This window comes from Saccopteryx leptura, chromosome 6 (genome assembly GCF_036850995.1).
Source record: "Saccopteryx leptura isolate mSacLep1 chromosome 6, mSacLep1_pri_phased_curated, whole genome shotgun sequence".
NCBI lineage: Eukaryota > Metazoa > Chordata > Mammalia > Chiroptera > Emballonuridae > Saccopteryx > Saccopteryx leptura.
This window is the reverse complement of record NC_089508.1, coordinates 14159649-14175865: the sequence shown is the minus strand read 5'-3', so window position 1 is coordinate 14175865 and position 16217 is coordinate 14159649. Positions and strand designations below refer to the sequence as shown.

Sequence of the window (16217 nt, the reverse complement as noted above, 5' to 3'; positions counted from 1 at the left end):
AGGAACATTGAATGGTTCCTGTATGTGCCTGACCAGGGATCACACCTACAACCTCTGTGTTTGAGGATGATGCTCCAACCAACAGAGCTATCCAGCCAGGGCACACCATAGATTCTTGTAACTAAGTTATAATATTCCATTTACATTCATGTAAGGGATTAAATTAAATGCCATAATAATAATAGGCTGTCACTAATTAGAAACATTTATTAAGCACCTATCTACTTATCACACAGCCCCACACCACTCTGTAGAAGAGCAGGCCATGTCCTTGTTTACCTTCGAGGGCCTGCAATGCAACTCTCTAGAAATCATACAGTCCCCAGTCAGAACTTAGCACTGCCCAATTCTCTACCAGTTCACCCAGTCAGAACTTAGCACTGCCCAATTCTCTACCAGTTCACCCAGTCAGAACTTAGCACTGCCCAATTCTCTACCAGTTCACCCAGTCAGAACTTAGCACTGCCCAATTCTCTACCAGTTCACCCAAGACTGTTTCAGGGTTTCACCCCTTCACCAGATCAAACTAATCACAGGAAAAACCTGTTAACGTCTACTTGGCAAATAATCTGGACCTTGCAGGAGCGACTACCACCAGCATCCTGCCTTTCTTTGTTCACCTGGAAAAATAAGGACCACGTGGGAGGTCATGATATCTTCTGGTGCCCAAGGAAAAAAATGTCAAAGGCAATGAAGTCTCCTCAGCTTCCAGCAAGAATAAAGGAATGCCCACCTCACCAGCAAACACACCTTCCATCAGGGTCTGTCAGGTAAAAGTCCAACCGTTCCGACTGGATCAGAACCTGACTGGGCTTGGGGCGACACTCCGCCTCTTACACACGAGCGGTGCCAGTCTGGGTGCCATTCTCTTTCAAGGGGGATCAGCTTCAAAAGAGCTCTTTCTCTTTGGTCTCCCGGGGGACGCCGGGAGACCACTGGCTCCGAGTACCAGCGGCTCCTCTGAATCTGGTTCTGTGCTATGGAACCGGGACACGCGCAGCTGTCCTGCGTTGTTGCCACCATGTCTCACGGAGCTCCGAGCTTTGAGCAGTACAACTTGGGGCCCAAAAGACTCAGTCCCTGGTTAATGCCAACACATCCACTTCAGAGTTTACAGACACGCACCAGCGCGAGAATAAAGTAAACGAGGACACATAGACGTGTCCACTACAGGAGAAGGGCCGGCACGGTGCAGCGTTTCCCGCGGGGAGCAGCAGCTCAGCGCCCCCTCAGCCTCTGCAGGAGGGCATAATTCTCAGATTCCGGATCCAGTCTGGTCTCTTTTAAGGGGCCTCCTCTGCAGGAGGGCCGGGTCGACCAGAGTCCCTCCAGCTCACTGCGGGACTGCGGAGTCCTCACCCAGGGAGCTGTGGGCAGATGACTACTCATCTTTTCAAAGTTTTTTTTCTCCTCCTCTGTAAATGAGGGGAAAAGTTTTAATGGCTGGTATGTCTTTAACACTTGCTAATCTCCTTTTTAATAAGGAGGCTGAGTCACAGGCAGTGGACCTCAGCAAACAGTGGTGGGAGCCAGTAGGGGAAGTCAGAGAGGGAGGTGGGACCACACCCAGCCGCAGGGGCGAGAGAACCCCTCCAGCGAGCTCCCAGACCGTGACTCTGCACTGCAATAAAATTTCAAAAATAGTTTTCGGGGACAAGCAATAGGTCGCCAACTTTTTATTCTACCTGGTGCTTATTTTCCTCTTTGCCTTGGACTGGGGAAAAGGTCATGTTTGAACACTTACTTGTGTATATTTGCCGGTTCCCCTCCCAACCCCCACCCGGCCCAGCATGACACGGTAAAGTCAAGCAGGACTCCTCAGAATCCCCCCTGCCTCTGCCTTCTACAGAGGAGGCCCCTTCAAAGAGACCAGACTGGATCCGGAATCTGAGAATTATGCCTTATCTTCTCATTTCATTTGAGAATGTTTCACATTTCCTTATCTGCCTTCAGAGAATATCTGTGAAACACCCTTTCCAAAGCGACACAATGACATAGCCGTCTCAAAAAATAAAAGGAAAACAAAAAAGAAAATCAACACGTTTTACATTGGGTTCATTTCAACCCTTGATAAGAACGTAGTGTGTGTGTGTGTGTGTGTGTGTGTGTATGCTTATCATGGAAATGAATTCTACAGAAAGGGTGTATTCACACTTTCAGTCTAGGGGCCTGACCTACAACGGCCAAGAACATGTGCAAGGAATGTGAATGCCTTCTTCTTCCGCAGGCAGAAGGCGCAAATGACCAAAGACTTCCCATCCATTCATCCTGACATAACCTCCTCCACCGCCAGCCAACGTGATCGCTCGGAAGGTAACCAATTTGCAGACTCTGGACCAGAACCAGGACTTGCAGCGACAACTAAGGATTTAGACCAGTCGAATTTCTGAACTCTTGGAAGACAACGACCATGTATATTAAAGCGGCCTGCAAAGTGCCTGTTTGCCATGTGCAAAACTTTCCCTTATCCGCCGAGACCAGAACTCAGAATCCGGCTTCCTCAGCGTCCCTCACAAACAGCTTGCAAAAGGCCCTCGACATCAAGAGCAGTTGGGTGAATGGACAAACGAATGAATTCATAGTTACCTTATTATCGTTCGGTACACAGAAACTAATTTAGAAACGTTTCAGATTCATTCCCAATTAAATAAAAATGGATTTTAATTTCATTTCCCATTATCAGTCAGGACCACACATTCTTAAGTAATAACAATTACAGTCATTTCAAGAGCTACCATAGAATGAGTGTTTACTATCTGCTGAACACTGTACCAAATATTTTATAAGTATTTTATTAATTCTCACGTCAGCTCTATAAGGTAGATATCACCATCCCCATTTTACAGATGGGGAAATGGAGGCCCAGACGCCTTACATTACTGTCTAGGAATCCAGAGCTCAGAAATCACACCCAAAGTCATTCGGGGAGAAAGAAGAAGGGCTGGAATCGGAGGGTATGACTTACATTCTCACCCTCACATCCACTGCCTCAGCTCAGGGATCCCGGGCCACTTCACTAAAACCAGCGCTGCTGTGGGCTTTGATGGTGTGAGTGTATCACATGGCTGTGCTGAAACCCCAGGCCGTCCCCTCTCTGCTGCAGCCAGCCTCGTTCTCATCCTGTCCCACACTCCTGCACGGGCTCTTACCACCTGGTTGCAAAGTTGCTCTGTCCAATTAGACAAGCCCATTTCTCTCAGGATGGTTGGTGCCGTTCCAAACTGGCTTATCATGGACGAAAACTCTGAACTTGTTTTAAATAAAGCAAGGTCTCCGGAAGTCCCTAAGTGCCTTCATCTGCTTTAGCGTGGGCTGACAATGGGGCAAATGTTAGCATGGCAGCTGTCTTGCTTTGTGACTTCTGTGGCTCTCAGTTTCCCTATATCCAGAGTACAAACTCTCAACCTATTTCACAAGAATGATTGCAATGACCAAGCGAGACAGTAACAAATCGTTTGAGGAAAAAGAAAAAAAAAAAGCAATGCCTTCCAAAACTAAGGTGCTAACACCACACCTTTCCCAAACAGTACAGGTTATGGCAGGTTCTGGGCACTTACAAGGCCAAGTCACAGACCCAGAAACTCTCTCTCTCTGTTACATATATGATGACTTTCATTTAATGAAAATGTTTCCGGGAAACGCCTCAAGCCATTATCAAAGGTTCTCACTGGGCAGCCTGTTGGAAAACTCTTGTCAGTCTATGAGAGTTTTTTGTTTTGTTTATTAACATTTGGACCCCAATGATGAGTCAAGCATAACTTTCTTGGTAGAAAAGTAAACTGGGAACTGAGATTACTTGTCCAATTTTCATCACATCTGGCCTCTGTGTACCCCCTGTCGTAAGTGCCCTGTCTGTCGGGGTCCTATGAGAACGAGTTCTGTCATTGCCTGTTCTGAAGGAGTTTTGGTTCCTGAGCAGCTTATGATCACTAAGATAGAGGGTGCCCGCCTTCCAGGAGTCTAACACACACACTCTTTGTGTGGCTTTCAAATGGCTTAAATAATGAGAACGTCACATGAAAACACTGAATTGAGCTGGTTGACTAGTGAATGTCCTCTAACCTGTCCAGCTATCTCTGCCTCTGGAAGCATCAGACTCCATTTGGAACATGGATTTTTTTTTTTTTTCCTTCCCGGAGTCTCCCTTCTTCTCTATTGTACTCATTCAGAGGACAACAAAGACCTCATAAATGTCATTTCCTATTCCAAGCAATTTGCTATAGGCAACTACACCATTACTTCGTACAAATAAATTTACATAAATCATTATTAGAATGCTTTATCTTAGCAACATTATTTGGTTCCCAGAGCACAAATTAAATGCATGCTTAAAGCAGAATATTTTAAAGTTATTTCTATACTGTTTATGAGATAAGATTAGAAATTTCCATCTAATTTTTCTTTTGTAATGGAATTCCTTTCGTTTTCTTTGTACATTGAGAAACCACATATATAATTTTCGGGGGGGGGGGGTGTTCTTGGAGCAAGCAATGCAATGGACGACTTGCCCACAATTGGTTCATGTTTCAGAGGCTCTTCCCTTTGATTCTCTGGGTTTGGTTTTGAACACTGATTAGGAAGGCCAGGAACCAGGGAAATTAATACCAGCTTGTGAGTAGATGGGGTTTTGTTTGGTATTATTCTAACAAGCAAACTGGTCTTTGTTTGTGGTCTGGCTTTTTTTTTTTTTTTTTGATAAACAAATATGTAAATAAACTTCCTGCAAACAGCGCTCAGTTTCTCCTCACTGTTTGTGTTGGGAAGGTGCCTGTCTGGACCCACTGCTGAGCAAGCACCGGGCAAGTCTGCACTGGCTGGAGTTCTGCTCCACCCGAGGTTTCAAAACAAAGTCTTTTCTCCTGATGTACAACGCGCTGCCCGGTTTTAACAGAAGCCGCGCAGGTCTGCGTCAGGGCAGCGGGGACCGAAAGGGATGACGGACCCACGCTTGCCAGCCCTGGTCTTGCTGCTTGCCGGTTTGGCTCTCATGGTCTGGGAACAGATTCTCACGTCAGTGTCAGGGAAGCGGGGTCCCCCGTGGAGGTCAAGGGCTCAAGCCCCAGCGAGGACGAGGACGAGGGAGGCCACGGCAGGGGTGCTGCAGGGCGCAGGGTCAGACAGACCTCGGTTCAGAGGGGTCCTGCCACTTTGATAGCTGTGGGACCATAAACAGTTCAACCCTTTCTGCATCTGTTACCTCGTCTTAAAATAAAGCGATTACTTGTTCCTACCTCACAAGTTTGTCTTGGGGATTAAAGGAGTAATGGAGGCAAAGGCTTAGAACCGGGTCTGACTCTTAGGAAAAGCTCGGTAAACAGTAGGCAACAGTAATCACGGAGGACAGCCAGCGGGGTCAAGCAGGGGCGATCACAGAATCAACGGTCTACACACGCGGGTATTGTTGGGTGTGAAAGGGAGGACTGTATGATAATTATGTGGGGTCCACTGGGGATGCTGGGACGGTCCTCGGGCATGTGTGCCCACCCTGACGCCTGCCCATCACCCTTCAGGACATGATAAAAGAAGTTAAGTAACAATGATATCTTAGAGATTTTACAACTCATGATACCTTTTAAAGCGCCTTCATATGTCATATTTGCACCTTTAATAAACTATGTGAAAAAATGTAGGGCTGGTAATCAGCCCTTGACAATGAGCAAACAAAAGCCCGGGGAAAGTCTGGGCTCCCCCCCAGGGACCCAGCTTGGCAGGGGCAGTGGGGACCCCAAGCTCTGCCCTGTGTCCCAGCCTCCAGGGGCAGTGGGGACCCCAAGCTCTGCCCTGTGTCCCAGCCTCCAGGGGCAGTGGGGACCCCAAGCTCTGCCCTGTGTCCCAGCCTCCAGGGGCAGTGGGGACCCCAAACTCTGCCCTGTGTCCCAGCCTCCAGGCCGTGAGGCGGGGTGATATGACTAATTCTGGCCAATAGACTGTAGATATAGAGTCGGTTTGGGTCATTTCTAGCCTAAGGCACTTAAGGGCGTGTGTTCTCAATTCTTTTTATTTATTTTTTCTCATATGTTGCCGCAACCAGGAAGCCACATTTTAAGATGTAACACTGGCTACAGGACAGCTCCACTGGTGGCTAGTGACTCAAAGCTCTGATTCCAGGAAGGCCCACGCTCCTGGGCCAGCGGGACCTCAGCTGCAGGGGTGCCAGGGCATGCCGAGACCGGGGGAGGGTGGCCAGGGCAGGCCTGACAGGGAGAGCAGGGACCTCCGCACACAACCCTCCCTGGCACCTTCCAGACCCAGGCCAGCGAAAGCCGTCACTGCTTCATCCAAAGGCAACACTGGAAAAGAGCGAGGTGTGGGCAGGACGGACTTCGCCATCCGCAAATCAACCGGGGCATTGGGCACCCGTCCCTGGCTGTGGCCCTTAGCCCTGAGAGCCTCCCTCACTGCTGGCTTCCAGGACTCTCTAGACCAGGGGTCTCAAACTCAACTCAGCATGTGGGCCGCAGAGCAAGATCACAGCCGTTAGGCGGGCCACACTAGGTCTACAAAAGGCAACTGTTAGCAACACTTTTCTCACTGCAGTTGAAAACAAAAAAAAAACCAGTACAACAAGCACAATCGTACATGCAGTTTACTCAGTGTCACAAAACGACCAGAAACTGTAGTTCGCATCACAACTGCTGTTAACTAAGCTAATATCTAGCTAGGATGCTAGAGAAATGAAAAATACAAGTAGGCCCCTAGGCTTACTTAATTTTATCCAAAATATTTTGAACTTCGAGGATTAGTCTGCGGGCCGCACAAAATTGTTCGGTGGGCCGCAAGTTTGAGACCCCTGCTCTAGATACTCTCTCGGCATCAACCTATAAACTCATGACGTGGCTTAAGCTTCCTACCTGTCAATTCCACCTCTCGGCTCAGAATGGGGCCTTGTGAATCACCAGGCACTGACCTCACACGGTCCCTGGTTCCTCCCATAGCCTTTCCAAGCCACGCCTGCCAGGCAGAGCGTGGGACAGAGGGGTTTGGGTATGGAAGAAAAAAGCAAATCATCAGGTGGACAGGCAGAGGCTGGGCTGGGCCAGATCCGAAGCAGCAGAAAAGGCCAGCAAAGTGGCAGCCAAGCCAGGGCTGGGTGGCAGTGACCACTGTCCTTGAAGGAAGTTGCTAGCCAAGGCCCCTCTGTACCAGGGCAGGTGGGGTCTCCCCAGGGACCCAGGCTCTGGGGGGAGTGTGGCTCTGGCTCGGACGAAGGATCAGGGTCCTCTGAACTCTTTCTGGTGCAGGCAGCCAGAGCCCTCGCTGCCCAGGCTCAGAGCGGGCTCACGCCCATCTTCCCAGCCGGGCGCCATGCCGCTCTCCTTCCCTCCTCCTGGCCGATCGGTCCACAGCGACAAAGCCCACCCGAGGCCTGCCCTCTTCCATGAACTCTTCCCTAATTATCTCAGTCCTAAAGGTCTCTCAATTCCCTGAACCGGCAATCCACCATCAGCGCCAGCCCCGCCCCCGCGGCACCACCATCAGCGCCAGCCACGCCCCCACGGCACCACCATCAGTGCCAGCCCCGCCCCCGCGGCACCACCATCAGCGCCAGCCCCGCCCCCGCGGCACCACCCTCAGCGCCAGCCCCGCCCCCGCGGCACCACCATCAGTGCCAGCCCCGCCCCCGCGGCACCACCATCTGCCGTCTTCTCCTGAGTGGCCCTTGAATTGTTGGCTAAGCAACGAGGTCTATGAGGAGCTCCGAGCGCTTTGTCTTAGATTATTTTATCCCCATCCCAAGAACACATAACCAGTACTCAATAATATTTGCTGGCCTCAATTAGAGGTACAACATTAGAAAGATTAATTCAAGTAAAACATGGTCTTATGAGAAAGAAGAGAATTCAGAGGAACTACAGTAGAATCTAGCGTCTACCACAGAAAATGCCCAGCAATGCTCCTTTTGCTTTGTGTGCCTATGACACACTCCTAAACTTTCAATGAAGATGTGATTCAATGTTTTCATTATCTTAAATGCCTAAATTGGATTGACCACATTGTCAGTCCGATCAGCTGCATAAATTGATCATTAAGAAGATTGGGGGAGGGAGGGGAGGATACCAATTGATGGAGAAACAATCGATCTGGTAAATTGCATTTAAATACAGCGTTGGCATTACATTTATTCAGTGCAGACTCCAGGAGGTGGAAGCGAGCTGGGGAAGGCAGATCATGGTTACCTGAGTCAGAACGGGTCCAGGAAACCGAGGTCAGCATTGCTCCAGTCACGGGAAGGACGAAGAAGCCGCCATTACCACAAGAACTCTGGTCTTCTGGGAGACGATGCTTCTAGTGGCTGGTGGAGAGGAGCAGAAGGAAGACGGGATTAGAGCAGAGGAGGAGAGAGAGGACCCTCTCCACCACAATGGATGCCATCTCTGGCCTGACTCTGAAAGATGACACACTTCAGAGAAGAAGTCAATTGCAATAGTACCTCTCCATTGCTGGCAAAGTTCCTGAAGCACTGGGTCTCGCACGATGGAGTGTTCTTGAAACTGCCTCGTGGAGCATAAAAGGACCCAGAAATTTGAAAATACATGCCATAGACATTGTGAGATTATCTTACTTTACTATAACTGCTCTCGAGACATTTGTTAGATCATTTCATTTTACTATATATAGTTGCCGCTGAAAACACCTGTAGATATAAAAGAAAAACACGAGAGCACCAGCAAGCATTCAAGGCCAGAGTTCCTCCCCAGCCTTGATCCACTGGGTAGACGGGGTCCACGGGCTGCAAAGTCAAGGACTCCATTCTGTTACTGTAAAAGAGTTACTCTGCCTTTACTCCTGGGGGAAAAACGCGCTAATCACACCAAAGCTCACTAAATGGGCTGCAAGTTTGGGAGCACCAGTTAACCAATAATCTTGCAAAATAGGAAAGTTGGTATGTGAGATGGACTGCATCACAAATTGATGGAAAAATGATGGAGGATACATTTGTGGCCTCTGTCTCAAGGAAGACAGACCGGTACACTCTCTAATTAAAACAATGGGATTACCCTGCAAGCGTCAGTGTGAGGACGTTAGGAAATAAATTCTTTAAACCAGTGGTTCTCAAGTGGCGGTCCCTGCAATAGCAGCATAGTTACCATCTGTTGCAGTAATATAAGGTTATAGTAATTAAATATATAGAAATATTAAAAAATGGAAAATATATAGAATTAATTAGGATATAATATTAAAAAGAATTAAGAAAATTAAATAAAATTATGCCATCTGGATAGGAATTAATCTAGTGTGCACAGATATGATAAATGGACTGTGCCTTTTGCGCAGGGCTCAGTGTGTGTGTGAAGTTACATACAGATAAGAAGTGGCTTGATGTCATAACTCTGTGGGTTGATGTAGACAGGAGGCTTCCCTAAAAACATCTTAAAAGTGACTTAATATAACATTTCAGTAAATTAACATAAAAAAAACTCCCCACAAAAACTGCCCAAAAGGTGGTTTAAAATAATAATCTTATAAATTGACACCTGTTAGAAGATGTTAACCAGAAAAAGTACTAAAGCTGAGGGGCCCCCCGCTGTGGTAGTCACCCAGACTCCAACATGAACGTGAACTGTCTCCACGCCGCTCTGACCAAAGACAGACGAGAGGAGCACGCCGATGGGGCCCCCTTAAGCTGTACCTGGGCACGCCAAAGGGATCTGTGAATAATAAACTGCCTATATAATTCTTGCAACTAAATTGTACGTCGGTCATGTCTTTCCCCTGGTGGCAATTGGTCGACACTAATAAAATCCTCATAACCGCCTCAAAAGTAGTCTCAAAAAGGCTGCCAGTCCTGCTGCTAAGCAGGAATGTTCCACTATGCGGGGAAGTCGATTCAGAGATGCCTAATCGAGATAGAGCTGGGGCTCTACTGGGGCAACATCACTTGTGTGTTTGTTGGAAATGCAAATTCTTGTTCCGCCTACCCAAGACTACCTGAATCTGAATATTGGAGGTGCATCCAAGGACCTGTTGTTTTAACAAGCCCTGTAAAGTGATTCTGATTCTGATGTACTTTAGATCTTTAATTTAGTCACCCATCCAAAGACATTTAATCTGTTGTTGTAAAACAAAATTACCCTACTGTAATGCATGTTAAATTTCAAGTAAGGGCAAAGTGTTGAGATGGGGATTGGAGGGTCAGAGAGAGATGATGAAATCTCCCCTTTGAGAAAGGTAGTGTCCACTATGGAAGATAAGGCACGTATGTAGGCAACTCAAATGCAGACAAACTGTGTTATGTCCTCTAACAAACAGAGGGTTTCAGAGGAGATATTTGTTTCTGGTGGGGGTGGTAAGAGAAAGCATCAAGACTATAATAACAATACTAATGGCCCTGGAGATTTGTATAGGGTGTTGACCAGGAGGACCAAGCAATAGCTAAAGCACAGGCCCAGTGGTCAGGAAGCAGGGGCCTGGAGTAGCCAGGTCTGGCTGACACCGCAGACCCCTGAAGATGATCCAGGTAAGACAAGGTTACTTTCAAGTACAGATGGGTACGTGCGAGGGGCCTGTGGCCTCCTTCTTGCGTGAAAAGCATCTAGTAGCATCCATTGCTCATGTTTAGAAACCGATATCTAACATACCGGTGGCTCACAGATTGCTAAACCCAGTTTGCTTTTCTGTAGTGTTTGCACAGCATTTTCTAGAGGGGAGCATCTCCGCTGCTTCAGGGATTAACTGCGGAAGGTTTGCCCACAAGGGACACACAAAAGAACATTTTAAAGCAGGCACGAGACTCCGGATGTCACAGTAGCCTCAGGCCATTCTGCAAAGGGGCAGAATCTTACCACACCAAAAGAGCCCCTGAGGACATTTATGGTTTGGGCTTTATAAAATAACTCAAGGGGAAAGCGGTGTGCCTCAGTCACAGGAAAAAGTTTAAGGGTTGCAGAGAAGGGATGCATTAAGGTAGCCAAGAGGTACAGACTTCCAGTTATAAAATAAGTAAGTCATAGGGATGTAAGCATGACAACTAGGATTCATAATACTCTACTGCATATTTGAAAGTTGCTAAGAGGGTAGATCTTAAAAGTCATCATCATACACACAAAAACATTGTAACTGTGTATGCTGACGATTGTTAACTAGCCTTATTGTGGGGATCATTTCACAATACAGGCAGGCAGCCCCCGGGTTAGGAACGAGATTAGTTCTGCAGGTTTGAAAATGTGTAAGTATTTATTATATATACAGAGATAGGTAGAAATAAATACTATGTTAAGACCAATCTCTAAACTGCATGTAATAGGTAAATGTACCTGTAACAGCTTACATACAAATTCAACTTAAGGTCAAACATACAGAACTGATCACGTTCATAACCTGGGGACTGACTATACAAATGCCGTATCATTAGGTCACACACCGAAAACTAATATCATGCTATATGTCCATTATGTTTCTATTTTTAAAAATTTAGATCATGTTTAAAAAAAAATTACACTGATACTCAAGATCTCCAAGAAGAGAAGTAAATAATTTTCATGATCAAGCAGATACGTCTTGTCTGGCCTGTGGTGGTGCAGTGGATAAAGCGTCGACCTTGAATGCTGAGGTCTGTGGTTCAAAACCCTGGGTTTGCCTGGTAGGGACACATGTGGGAGTCAATGTTTCCTGCTCTTCCCCCCTTTTTCGATCTCTCTCTCTTCTCTAAAAATGAATAAGTAAATAATTTTTAAAAAGAAGGTATGTCTTTTGCTTCTAGAACACTGAGCTAAATAGAATGCTTTATTTCTTGATGCTGTTAGATGCATGATGGAATTCTGAAAATGTTATTTGTTTTCCTTTTTATCAAATTTATGGGGATGACTGGTTAACAAAAGTATACAGGTTTCAGGTGTACAATTCCACAACACATCATCTGTCTACTGTATTGTGTGTTCGCCACCCGAAGTGAAAACGTTTTTGATGTCACACAGGCTCTGATGGAAATGAAGCTGGATTCAGTCCTGTTAACACCTGGTTGGTCATCCCAGCTTTGCCATTTAGCCACCTGGGTCATTATGGGCAAGGCACTCAACCACCTTAACCCTCAGTTTTTCATCAATCAAGAAATAGAGGCACTGACTTGCCCCATCTTCTTTGAAATTTAAATAAGAAAATAGACATGATGCTGCTATGAAAATTATAAAGTTGCAATATTGCACAGAGGTAGAGAATCATCCTACTCACTGAGACCATTTGGGCACCAATTAATAGGCGTTCCTGTCCTGGCCTTTGAAAATATAAAAGTGGAATGTTTCTTATGCTCTTGAGACGCCTTTTAAATATCTGCAGATATAGCACTTCCAAGGAACAAACTTGGCATCAGCCAAGGCCCTCTCCCCTGAAACATTTCGCGGTGAATGTTTTACTTGTGATTTCCTTTCTTCAGCTTCATTCCTCTGACCACGACAGAGCATCCAGCCATCTTGCGGCCTCGCCGGGGAGCAGCGCTCAGTCTGCAGCAGCACCAACGTATACGATGGCGATAATTTATCATCTCTGCAGTAGTCTCGTCCCAGATGGACCATTTACTAATTTATTTCCATATGTAACTGGCAGAGAGATTAATCAGGCTTCCAACTTGCAAACCTGAATCGTGTTTTATTCCCTTCACAGGCTAACGCTGGACAAGAAGATGTCTACTTTTATACAGAAAACCAAGGGTTCCTCTTAAAAAACCTGTGGCCTTCAGACACGGACTCTATAAACACACACACACACACACACACACACACACACACACACACACACACACAGCTTGCACCTCTTGTCAGCGTGAAGGGCTGGTTCTTTCTTTAGATACTCGCGGGCTTTCCCGGGGAGCCGGAGTCTAATATAACCCGGGGCACCTGTAAGGCCAGGATCGCAATACCAAACCCCGCCCCATTGCAGCCACGTCCCCCTCCCTGTGTGCAAGCTCGGGGCTCACATTTCTGAGACAGGAGAGATCTTTCTGCCACGGGGCTGCACCCAGCTGGTCCACGGTGCAGCGCCCAGGCCCTGGGAAGTAGGCGCTTTCTTTCCTCCACTCTTTTTAAGGGTCGGAACTTGACTGAATTCAGCAGCTGCTGTAACCTCAGCGAGGCGATGGCTAATGAACTGTTCTCACTGCCCTTAGTCTCCCTTCGCCTCCCCTCCCCCGCCAAGTTCAACTGTCAGTCTACTTTTGTTTTTAATTCTACCCCAGCCTATGGCAAAGAGTGTTAATAGGATTGTTGTCGCAGGCCAGTGTTTACATACAGAAAGCCAGCCACTCCCAACGCAGGGACACAAGGCCTGGGTAGGAAGGCTCAGTAGAAAGCACCATATAGAGATACCACTGGCTACACCCACACCCCTAGGTCACTCACCAACGTGTGACTTTGGAAAAGCCATTTAGTTCAGGTTTACAATTCCCTTCTCTGCAGCATAAGAAGTTTATCTCTGAGAGGTTCCTTCTGGCTCTACAATCCTGTGATACTACGAATAAGAAAAAAATTAAAACCAGCCATTCCCTCGGTTTCTGGATTTAGATGATGCCAAACAGACAGAAGTCTGGAAGCTTCTGAAAGTGGCTGACTTGGGCCAGATGCCTGGGGCTGTGACCCGCGGAGCCTCGGGAATCTCAGTATCCAACAGACTCTCTTTCACGCAGAGAACACGTGCATTTGAAGACTGTGCAACGACACATAGCTTTACAAGTTTTTAAGAAGTCAACGAAATGCAACAGTTTGAAGTACAGTTTTCGGCAGGGCAAAGGCTCCAAGAGGCCGAAGTCGTTCGTGGTCCTTTGTCTTGAACACGCTTACATCTCCATGAAGAGATACAACTCATCTTCATGCAGTGAAAGGCGTGTTATAACTGACGACGAAGACCCTGTATGGAAACACGGAAGACGGAAAAGTCCTTCCGATGAGAGCGGGAGTGGGAGATCTGTAGGTTCATGGAGCCGTTAGAACAGAAGCTGGGTCTTACAGAGCAAAGACAGGAGTGAGGGCGCATGCAGAGACAGCAGCAGCGAGGCCAGAGGCCTGACGCTCCCTGGCGAGGTCAGGGCACAGTACTGAGCACCAGAGGGCCGCCGCAGGGTCTCCGGGGAAAGAGGACCCACCGAGAGCGCAGGCTGGGAAGGATCCTGGGGTGGAGAGTCCTGGATGCCCGCCTGCTGGTTGGCTTATCAGGAGTGACTGGGCGGTGGGGGCTCCCAGGGAGCTCCGCCCTGGGACGGAACCTGGGGTAGAGAGCCCTGGATGCCCGCCTGCTGGTTGGCTTATCAGAAGTGACTGGGCGGTAGGGGATCCCAGGGAGCTCCGCCCTGAGACGTTGATTCTGGACATTTTGTTAGCATTTCAGACTGGTAATAAGATCTGTCTGTACCTTCATTTTCCTCTTGTTCATTCCATGCTGCCACTATTTGGGAATCCCTCAAAAAAAAAATTTTTTTTTCCAAATCAATTTCCTGGCCCTTCAAATGGAAGCAATTGAGTTTCCTACAAGCACTGCCAGGATTTAAATTCGAATGACTGATTCGGGCCTCGGGCTTCGCATTTAGATGTATGTGGTTTTTCTATTCTTACGAAAGAGTTAAATGACATGGCAGAGACTGGTGGGGTGTTTTTTTTTTTACACTGGAAAATATTTCTGGGTGGTGATAAAACAAATACACAGATGCCCGAACCGTTGGAAGGGGGGGGGCCTGCTCTAGCACTCCCGAACGGGCGAACGTTGAACTAGTAGTCATCCAAAAGAGTTTATTGAAACGTTTTTGATTTCCGGTTTCGGAGCCCAAGGTTTCCAGGGCCCCTCAAATGTAATAATAGCAGAACGTGACGTAAAGCCTCATACCAATGGTATTCAGTTCCTCCGCCTTGGGGGGCCCAGCACAGGTGGCTTCCTGCAGCTGTCGCAGAGAGAAGCTGCCCACCATGAGACATGGGGCCCGTGCCAGGCCCGGCAAGCCAGGACAGAGTGGAGGGGTCTGTGCGCCTGTCCTCCCGTGGGCCCCAACGATGGGCTGGTGCCTCAGAACTGCACGTGATGACGTGGGAGTGGGCAGCTGAGCCTCTAAGAAAGGAGCTGCCCTTTGGTAGGAGCCACCATTAAAAAAAAAATCCTCATAGAAGACACAAACTTCACTTCTCATGCCTAGGCAGCTCAGACCACATACAGAGACAGGCAGAGATGGGAACCTTCAATGTTAGAGTCACTCTGGATCATCTTATCTAGGAAGGCAAATCATATCTATCCACTGGAATGGGTGTCACACATTCCAGGGCTCAAGTCCCTGATTCATAATGCAAAACTCTGTCCTATCCCTCCCGATGATGTCCCGGGCAAGCTCCATACTCCCTTCCCCCTCCCCACGTTCTCTTCACACCTAATCGAATAATTACTGTGAAGAATGCATAGTAGGCACCGCAGTTAGTTCCCCACGCACATAAAAAATAGTCACATAGACAACAAAAGAGTTGCATGTCCCACGTGCCACTTTGTGTAAAAAGTCCACCTAGGGTCAGAAAACAAATCTTCCTCAAATGAACAGATTAGCTTAAATTACCATGCCATTTTCCATTCTCTCCACTGATACATGAATAATAAAACTATAAGGTAAAGGCAGGCTTGAACTGAATAATGGGCCGATAAAAATATTTTGACATTAAAAACTCAGCATAAATTGAACTACAACATACTTGAAAGCTCCTGCAATCATAACATGCACATTGAAATCTATTAACCTAATACCTAGGCTGCTATTCAAAAGCAGAGGTCTAGCGTGTAAATAAATACCCATTTGAACACTTCTCTTAAATTACTGTACAATTTGATTGCAAAGTCACACACTTACAAAGTCTATCATCTTTACTTAGCTGCTCTCTAACCGACACTCAAGTCTTATCAGCCTACAATGTGGCAGCATAATATAAACACGGAGACCAGCAAATGGTACCAAAAAGTAGCAGCAAATGTCAAAGACAAACCAGGGTCATCCTGGAGAAGAGAGATATTTACATAAGCACTCAGAAAAGACAATGGAGCCCCAATTTCCCTTGAACAGCATACCCAATCAACCTCTCTGCTTCTCACCTGATCGTTTTTTAATGTAAAAGCAATTTCTACAATTACACATTCAAAGACCTTAGTTGCCATAAACTCAGCAGCAAAGATTCTGTTGCACGTTAGCTCTGCTTTAAGGCTCAGCTATTTTCAACCAAAGCTTTCATTCCCTACCCACCACTAACCACCACCACCCTCCAGAA

At 47.1% G+C, this 16217-nt stretch overlaps 1 protein-coding gene across 1 annotated transcript in view; it reads right to left on the bottom strand.

Moving 5' to 3' along the window:
* The window catches only part of FOXN3 (forkhead box N3), a 409075-nt gene that overhangs the window by 297195 nt on the left and 95663 nt on the right, over window positions 1-16217 (bottom strand). Inside the window, exon 2 of the mRNA XM_066387948.1 lies at window positions 8178-8293. The gene's annotated coding sequence lies outside the window, so the exon portion shown is untranslated. The remainder of the gene's footprint in view (window positions 1-8177; window positions 8294-16217) is intronic.